Source organism: Pimephales promelas, chromosome 7 (assembly GCF_988280905.1).
Source record: "Pimephales promelas chromosome 7, fPimPro1.hap1.1, whole genome shotgun sequence".
Lineage (NCBI taxonomy): Eukaryota > Metazoa > Chordata > Actinopteri > Cypriniformes > Leuciscidae > Pimephales > Pimephales promelas.
Genome location: NC_142775.1, coordinates 25,508,288 through 25,518,053, shown reverse-complemented (window position 1 = coordinate 25,518,053; position 9,766 = coordinate 25,508,288).

Here is a 9,766-nt window from a genome sequence, read left to right as displayed (position 1 = left end):
TTTACGTTAATTGCGCGCATTTATCCTTTAAGTTAAGTGTTTCCGTGTGAGGTACTTTTTATACGTTGCCATGATGTTCACTACTCACTCACAAAAACTAACAATGTATCCTACAAGGTAACACGATGTAACCTGTTACATCGTGTTACCTTGTAACTCAGGAAGGGTCTAGAGACTCAATTTTTGCACTCAGGTCTATGTCTCATGGCCCTCTATCAGAATCCAGAGTTTCAAGAAGATCAGAGAAACTCAAAATTTCGCCCCCCGAAAAAAAACAAAAGGGGTAACACTGTCGGGTTTTTTTCGGGGGGTGATATTTTGAGTTTCTCCAATCTTCTCAAAACTCTGGATTCTGATAAAGGGCCATGAGACTTAGACCTGAGTGCAAAAATGGAGTCTCTAGACCCTTCCTGAGCTGAGATATTGAGATCCCACGTAGCATTTATGCCATTATAAAAATAGTGGGTTATTGGACAAATAATGGGTTTGTGGACACGTGGTTTTTAAGCTTAGCTTTCAAAATCTTCGGATGAAAACTATTCTACTGCACTCAGGGAGGCCCCCTGAGTGTGTGGCACCAAGGGCCGTCCCAAAATTCCACCGTCCACGAACCCATTATTTTTATAATGGGATAAATGCTATGTGGGATCGCAATATCTCAGCCCAGGAAGGGTCTAGAGACTCCATTTTTGCACTCAGGTCTAAGTCTCATGGCCCTCTATCAGAATCCAGAGTTTCAAGAAGATCAGAGAAACTCAAAATTTTGCCCCCCGAAAAAAAACAAAAGGGGTAACACTGTCGTTTTTTTTCGGGGGGCGAAATTTTGAGTTTCTCCAATCTTCTCAAAACTCTGGATTCTGATTTAACACCCACACTTTTCCCGGTGAGAGTGTTCAACACCTGCACTTTTTCTGCCGTTTTTCCGCAATTTTACACAAACGCCTTTCTACAGTCGCTCCTCCGTTTCTCTGGCGCTCAGTGTGTGTGTGTGCGCTCGGTGCGGCTGTCTCCTCTCAAACATGACACCGGCTTTGAGTGTGTCCGGCTGATGATTGGCTGTTCTGCCTTAAGTCCCGCCTCTCTTGATGTGTTAGATGTATCGGTCAGCTCGTGCTGAGGAGGCGGGAACTTATGGTTGTTTACATCTCCCTTTTCCAGGTACTTTGAATGAGTGTTTATGCTTTCGAGTTTTTTAAATAAGCTTGATATGTGTTTGGGAAGATGTTATGTTTATGTTTTATTGACATGTCCAGTGTTTTCATTATTATATTTCGTATTTTTGGATAAACAGTAAAAGACTTGCGTTAGGCATTCTGTTTGTAATGCTGCGTGATTTGAAAAAAAAAAAAAAAAAAAAAACGCGCTCTTTGCTCACACGATCAGCATGGTGTTCTGTGTTTTCTCCTAAATAAAAGCTCAAGGGTTTATTTCTTACAAGTGAAGAAATTAGGACAAAAGTATTGTAATTTTGATAGCATAATATAGAATATAATGACAGACTCTATATCTTAACTATAAACATGTTTGAGCCCTCTTTAGGTAAGCAACAAGTCCATGCTTTTTTTTGTTGTTCAATGTGCACAGGCCTGGGTCGAATCCAGTTGAAGCTCTTAATTTTGAGCTCTCAATGTGCTCCAGATTGATGCATTTAACCTTAAAATGTACCAAATTTTCTTGCGGGGGAGCATGCCCCCGAACCCCGCTAGAGGGACAGGGGTCTACGTAACATGCCCAAATTTAAATGACACATCCATCCCCCACACTTTTCAAAAGCTTGCTACGCCTCTGCTAGAGCCTCCATTTTTGCACACAGGTTAAAGTCTCATGGCCCTCTATCAGAATCCAGAGTTTTGGGAAGATTGGAGAAACTTAATTTTTCGCCCCAAAAAAAAAAACGTAAGGGGTACCACTGTCGCTTTTTTTTTCGGGCCGAATTTTTGAGTTTCGATATCTTAGCTCTGGAAGGGGCTAGAGCCTCCATTTTTGCACTCAGGTCTAAGTCTCATGGCCCTCTATCATAATCCAGAGTTTTGGGAAGATTGGAGAAACTTAATTTTTCGCCCAAAAAAAAAACCGTAAGGGGTACCACTGTCATTTTTTTTTTCGGGCCGAATTTTTGAGTTTCGATATCTCAGCTCTGGAAGGGGCTAGAGCCTCCATTTTTGCACTCAGGTCTAAGTCTCATGGCCCTCTATCAGAATCCAGAGTTTTGGGAAGATTGGAGAAACTTAATTTTTCGCCCCAAAAAAAAAAACGTAAGGGGTACCACTGTCGCTTTTTTTTTCGGGCCGAATTTTTGAGTTTCGATATCTTAGCTCTGGAAGGGGCTAGAGCCTCCATTTTTGCACTCAGGTCTAAGTCTCATGGCCCTCTATCATAATCCAGAGTTTTGGGAAGATTGGAGAAACTTAATTTTTCGCCCAAAAAAAAAACCGTAAGGGGTACCACTGTCGTTTTTTTTTTCGGGCCGAATTTTTGAGTTTCGATATCTCAGCTCTGGAAGGGGCTAGAGCCTCCATTTTTGCACTCAGGTCTAAGTCTCATGGCCCTCTATCAGAATCCAGAGTTTTGGGAAGATTGGAGAAACTTAACTTTTCGCCCAAAAAAAAAAACGTAAGGGGTACCACTGTCGTTTTTTTTTTCGGGCCGAATTTTTGAGTTTCAATATCTCAGCTCTGGAAGGGGCTAGAGCCTCCATTTTTGCACTCAGGTCTAAGTCTCATGGCCCTCTATCAGTTTCCAAAAAAAAAAAAACGTAAGGGGTACCACTGTCGTTTTTTTTTCGGGCCGAATTTTTGAGTTTCGATATCTCAGCTCTGGAAGGGGCTAGAGCCTCCATTTTTGCACTCAGGTTAAAGTCTCATGGCCCTCTATCAGAAACCAGAGTTTTGGGAAGATTGGAGAAACTTAATTTTTCGCCCAAAAAAAAAAAAACGTAAGGGGTACCACTGTCGTTTTTTTTTTCGGGCCGAATTTTTGAGTTTCGATATCTCAGCTCTGGAAGGGGCTAGAGCCTCCATTTTTGCACTCAGGTTAAAGTCTCATGGTCCTCTATCAGAATCCAGAGTTTTGAGAAGATTGGAGAAACTTAATTTTTCGCCCGAAAAAAAAACAAAAAACGAAAGGGGTACCACTGTCGTTTTTTTTCGGGACGAATTTTTGAGTTTCGATATCTCAGCTCTGGAAGGGTCTAGAGCCTCCATTTTTGCACTCAGGTCTAAGTCTCATGGCCCTCTATCAGAATCCAGAGTTTTGGGAAGATTGAAGAAACTTAATTTTTCGCCCAAAAAAAAAAACGTAAGGGGTACCACTGTCGTTTTTTTTTCGGGCCGAATTTTTGAGTTTCGATATCTCAGCTCTGGAAGGGGCTAGAGCCTCCATTTTTGCACTCAGGTCTAAGTCTCATGGCCCTCTATCAGAATCCAGAGTTTTGGGAAGATTGGAGAAACTTAATTTTTCGCCCAAAAAAAAAAACGTAAGGGGTACCACTGTCGTTTTTTTTTCGGGCCGAATTTTTGAGTTTCGATATCTCAGCTCTGGAAGGGGCTAGAACCTCCATTTTTGCACTCAGGTCTAAGTCTCATGGCCCTCTATCAGAATCCAGAGTTTTGGGAAGATTGGAGAAACTTAATTTTTCACCCGAAAAAAAAAAAAACGTAAGGGGTACCACTGTCGTTTTTTTTTCGGGCCGAATTTTTGAGTTTCTATATCTCAGCTCTGGAAGAAGCTAGAGCCTCCATTTTTGCACTCAGGTCTAAGTGTCATGGCCCTCTATCAGAATCCAGAGTTTTGGGAAGATTGGAGAAACTTAATTTTTCGCCCGAAAAAAAAAAAACGTAAGGGGTACCACTGTCGTTTTTTTTTTTTGGGCCGAATTTTTGAGTTTCGATATCTCAGCTCTGGAAGGGGCTAGAGCCTCCATTTTTGCACCCAGGTCTAAGTCTCATGGCCCTCTATCAGAATCCAGAGTTTTGGGAAGATTGGAGAAACTTAATTTTTCGCCCAAAAAAAAAAAACGTAAGGGGTAGCACTGTCGTTTTTTTTTCGGGCCGAATTTTTGAGTTTCGATATCTCAGCTCTGGAAGGGGCTAGAGCCTCCATTTTTGCACTCAGGTCTAAGTCTCATGGCCCTCTATCAGAATCCAGAGTTTTGGGAAGATTGGAGAAACTTAATTTTTCGCCCAAAAAAAAAAAACGTAAGGGGTACCACTGTCGTTTTTTTTTCGGGCCGAATTTTTGAGTTTCGATATCTCAGCTCTGGAAGGAGCTAGAGCCTCCATTTTTGCACTCAGGTCTAAGTCTCATGGCCCTCTATCAGAATCCAGAGTTTTGGGAAGATTGGAGAAACTTAATTTTTCGCCCAAAAAAAAAACGTAAGGGGTACCACTGTCGTTTTTTTTTTCGGGCCGAATTTTTGAGTTTCGATATCTAAGCTCTGGAAGGGGCTAAGCCTCCATTTTTGCACTCAGGTCTAAGTCTCATGGCCCTCTATCAGAATCCAGAGTTTTGGGAAGATTGGAGAAACTTAATTTTTCGCCCAAAAAAAAACAAAACGTAAGGGGTACCACTGTCGTTTTTTTTTTCGGGCCGAATTTTTGAGTTTTGATGTCTCAGCTCTGGAAGGGGCTAGAGCCTCCATTTTTGCACTCAGGTCTAAGTCTCATGGCCCTCTATCAGAATCCAGAGTTTTGGGAAGATTGGAGAAACTTAATTTTTCGCCCAAAAAAAAAAAAACGTAAGGGGTACCACTGTCGTTTTTTTTTCGGGCCGAATTTTTGAGTTTCGATATCTCAGCTCTGGAAGGGGCTAGAACCTCCATTTTTGCACTCAGGTCTAAGTCTCATGGCCCTCTATCAGAATCCAGAGTTTTGAGAAGATTGGAGAAACTTAATTTTTCGCCCAAAAAAAAAAAAGTAAGGGGTACCACTGTCGTTTTTTTTTTCGGGCCGAATTTTTGAGTTTCGATGTCTCAGCTCTGGAAGGGGCTAGAACCTCAATTTTTGCACTCAGGTCTAAGTCTCATGGCCCTCTATCAGAATCCAGAGTTTTGGGAAGATTGGAGAAACTTAATTTTTCGCCCAAAAAAAAAAAAACGTAAGGGGTACCACTGTCGGGTTTTTTTCGGGCCGAATTTTTGAGTTTCGATATCTCAGCTCTGGAAGGGGCTAGAGTCTCCATTTTTGCACTCAGGTTAAAGTCTCATGGCCCTCTATCAGAATCCAGAGTTTTGGGAAGATTGGAGAAACTTAATTTTTCGCCCAAAAAAAAAAACGTAAGGGGTACCACTGTCGTTTTTTTTTCGGGCCGAATTTTTGAGTTTCGATATCTCAGCTCTGGAAGGGGCTAGAGCCTCCATTTTTGCACTCAGGTTAAAGTCTCGTGGCCCTCTATCAGAATCCAGAGTTTTGGGAAGATTGGAGAAACTTATTTTTTCGCCCAAAAAAAAAAAACGTAAGGGGTACCACTGTCGTTTTTTTTTTCGGGCCGAATTTTTGAGTTTCGATATCTTAGCTCTGGAAGGGGCTAGAGCCTCCATTTTTGCACTCAGGTCTAAGTCTCATGGCCCTCTATCAGAATCCAGAGTTTTGGGAAGATTGGAGAAACTTAATTTTTCGCCCAAAAAAAAACAAAACGTAAGGGATACCACTGTCGTTTTTTTTTTTCGGGCCGAATTTTTGAGTTTCGATGTCTCAGCTCTGGAAGGGGCTAGAACCTCCATTTTTGCACTCAGGTCTAAGTCTCATGGCCCTCTATCAGAATCCAGAGTTTTGGGAAGATTGGAGAAACTTAATTTTTCGCCCAAAAAAAAAAAAACGTAAGGGGTACCACTGTCGTTTTTTTTTCGGGCCGAATTTTTGAGTTTCGATATCTCAGCTCTGGAAGGGGCTAGAGTCTCCATTTTTGCACTCAGGTTAAAGTCTCATGGCCCTCTATCAGAATCCAGAGTTTTGGGAAGATTGGAGAAACTTATTTTTTCGCCCAAAAAAAAAAAACGTAAGGGGTATCACTGTCGTTTTTTTTTTTTCGGGCCGAATTTTTGAGTTTCGATATCTTAGCTCTGGAAGGGCCTAGAGCCTTCATTTTTGCACTCAGGTCTAAGTCTCATGGCCCTCTATCAGAATCCAGAGTTTTGAGAAGATTGGAGAAACTTAAATTTTCGCCCAAAAAAAAAACGTAAGGGGTACCACTGTCGTTTTTTTTTTCAGGCCGAATTTTTGAGTTTCGATATCTTAGCTCTGGAAGGGGCTAGAGCCTTCATTTTTGCACTCAGGTCTAAGTCTCATGGCCCTCTATCAGAATCCAGAGTTTTGGGAAGATTGGAGAAACTTAATTTTTCGCCCAAAAAAAAAAAACGTAAGGGGTACCACTGTCGTTTTTTTTTTCGGGCCCAATTTTTGAGTTTCGATGTCTCAGCTCTGGAAGGGGCTAGAACCTCCATTTTTGCACTCAGGTCTAATTCTCATGGCCCTCTATCAGAATCCAGAGTTTTGGGAAGATTGGAGAAACTTAATTTTTCGCCCCAAAAAAAAAAAACGTAAGGGGTACCACTGTCGTTTTTTTTTTCGGGCCGAATTTTTGAGTTTCGATATCTCAGCTCTGGAAGGGGCTAGAGTCTCCATTTTTGAACTCAGGTCTAAGTCTCATGGCCCTCTATCAGAATCCAGAGTTTTGAGAAGATTGGAGAAACTTAAATTTTCGCCCAAAAAAAAAAACGTAAAGGGTACCACTGTCGTTTTTTTTTTCAGGCCGAATTTTTGAGTTTCGATATCTTAGCTCTGGAAGGGGCTAGAGCCTTCATTTTTGCACTCAGGTCTAAGTCTCATGGCCCTCTATCAGAATCCAGAGTTTTGGGAAGATTGGAGAAACTTAATTTTTCGCCCAAAAAAAAAAAACGTAAGGGGTACCACTGTCGTTTTTTTTTTCGGGCCCAATTTTTGAGTTTCGATGTCTCAGCTCTGGAAGGGGCTAGAACCTCCATTTTTGCACTCAGGTCTAATTCTCATGGCCCTCTATCAGAATCCAGAGTTTTGGGAAGATTGGAGAAACTTAATTTTTCGCCCCAAAAAAAAAAAACGTAAGGGGTACCACTGTCGTTTTTTTTTTCGGGCCGAATTTTTGAGTTTCGATATCTCAGCTCTGGAAGGGGCTAGAGTCTCCATTTTTGAACTCAGGTTAAAGTCTCATGGCCCTCTATCAGAATCCAGAGTTTTGAGAAGATTGGAGAAACTTAATTTTTCGCCCAAAAAAAAAAAACGTAAGGGGTACCACTGTCGTTTTTTTTTCGGGCCGAATTTTTGAGTTTCGATATCTCAGCTCTGGAAGGGGCTAGCGCCTCCATTTTTGCACTCAGGTCTAAGTCTCATGGCCCTCTATCAGAATCCAGAGTTTTGGGAAGATTGGAGAAACTTAATTTTTCGCCCCAAAAAAAAAACCGTAAGGGGTACCACTGTCGTTTTTTTTTTCGGGCTGAATTTTTGAGTTTCGATGTCTCAGCTCTGGAAGGGGCTAGAACCTCCATTTTTGTACTCAGGTCTAAGTCTCATGGCCCTCTATCAGAATCCAGAGTTTTGGGAAGATTGGAGAAACTTATTTTTTCGCCCCAAAAAAAAAAAACGTAAGGGGTACCACTGTCGTTTTTTTTTTCGGGCCGAATTTTTGAGTTTCGATATCTTAGCTCTGGAAGGGGCTAGAGTCTCCATTTTTGCACTCAGGTCTAAGTCTCATGGCCCTCTATCAGAATCCAGAGTTTTGGGAAGATTGGAGAAACTTAATTTTTCGCCCAAAAAAAAAAAACGTAAGGGGTACCACTGTCGTTTTTTTTTCGGGCCGAATTTTTGAGTTTCTATATCTCAGCTCTGGAAGGGGCTAGAGTCTCCATTTTTGCACTCAGGTTAAAGTCTCATGGCCCTCTATCAGAATCCAGAGTTTTGAGAAGATTGGAGAAACTTAATTTTTCGCCAAAAAAAAAAAACGTAAGGGGTACCACTGTCGTTTTTTTTTCGGGCCGAATTTTTGAGTTTCGATATCTCAACTCTGGAAGGGGCTAGAACCTCCATTTTTGCACTCAGGTCTAAGTCTCATGGCCCTCTATCAGAATCCAGAGTTTTGGGAAGATTGGAGAAACTTAATTTTTCGCCCAAAAAAAAAACGTAAGGGGTACCACTGTCGGTTTTTTTTTCGGGCCGAATTTTTGAGTTTCGATATCTTAGCTCTGGAAGGGGCTAGAGCCTTCATTTTTGCACTCAGGTCTAAGTCTCATGGCCCTCTATCAGAATCCAGAGATTTGGGAAGATTGGAGAAACTTAATTTTTCGCCCAAAAAAAAAAACGTAAGGGGTACCACTGTCGTTTTTTTTTTCGGGCCCAATTTTTGAGTTTCGATGTCTCAGCTCTGGAAGGGGCTAGAACCTCCATTTTTGCACTCAGGTCTAATTCTCATGGCCCTCTATCAGAATCCAGAGTTTTGGGAAGATTGGAGAAACTTAATTTTTCGCTCAAAAAAAAAAAACGTAAGGGGTACCACTGTCGTTTTTTTTTTCGGGCCGAATTTTTGAGTTTCGATATCTCAGCTCTGGAAGGGGCTAGAGTCTCCATTTTTGAACTCAGGTTAAAGTCTCATGGCCCTCTATCAGAATCCAGAGTTTTGAGAAGATTGGAGAAACTTAATTTTTCGCCCAAAAAAAAAAAACGTAAGGGGTACCACTGTCGTTTTTTTTTCGGGCCGAATTTTTGAGTTTCGATATCTCAGCTCTGGAAGGGGCTAGCGCCTCCATTTTTGCACTCAGGTCTAAGTCTCATGGCCCTCTATCAGAATCCAGAGTTTTGGGAAGATTGGAGAAACTTAATTTTTCGCCCAAAAAAAACAAAACGTAAGGGATACCACTGTCGTTTTTTTTTCGGGCCGAATTTTTGAGTTTCGATGTCTCAGCTCTGGAAGGGGCTAGACCCTCCATTTTTGCACTCAGGTCTAAGTCTCATGGCCCTCTATCAGAATCCAGAGTTTTGGGAAGATTGGAGAAACTTAATTTTTCGCCCAAAAAAAAAAACGTTAGGGGTACCACTGTCGTTTTTTTTTCGGGCCGAATTTTTGAGTTTCGATATCTCAGCTCTGGAAGGGGCTAGAGCCTCCATTTTTGCACTCAGGTTAAAGTCTCATGGCCCTCTATCAGAATCCAGAGTTTTGGGAAGATTGGAGAAACTTATTTTTTCGCCCAAAAAAAAAAAACGTAAGGGGTACCACTGTCGTTTTTTTTTCGGGCCGAATTTTTGAGTTTCGATATCTTAGCTCTGGAAGGGGCTAGAGCCTCCATTTTTGCACTCAGGTCTAAGTCTCATGGCCCTTTATCAGAATCCAGAGTTTTGGGAAGATTGGAGAAACTTAATTTTTCGCCCAAAAAAAACAAAACGTAAGGGATACCACTGTCGTTTTTTTTTTCGGGCCGAATTTTTGAGTTTCGATGTCTCAGCTCTGGAAGGGGCTAGAACCTCCATTTTTGCACTCAGGTCTAAGTCTCATGGCCCTCTATCAGAATCCAGAGTTTTGGGAAGATTGGAGAAACTTAATTTTTCGCCCAAAAAAAAAAACGTAAGGGGTACCACTGTCGTTTTTTTTTCGGGCCGAATTTTTGAGTTTCGATATCTTAGCTCTGGAAGGGGCTAGAGCCTCCATTTTTGCACTCAGGTCTAAGTCTCATGGCCCTTTATCAGAATCCAGAGTTTTGGGAAGATTGGAGAAACTTAATTTTTCGCCCAAAAAAAACAAAACG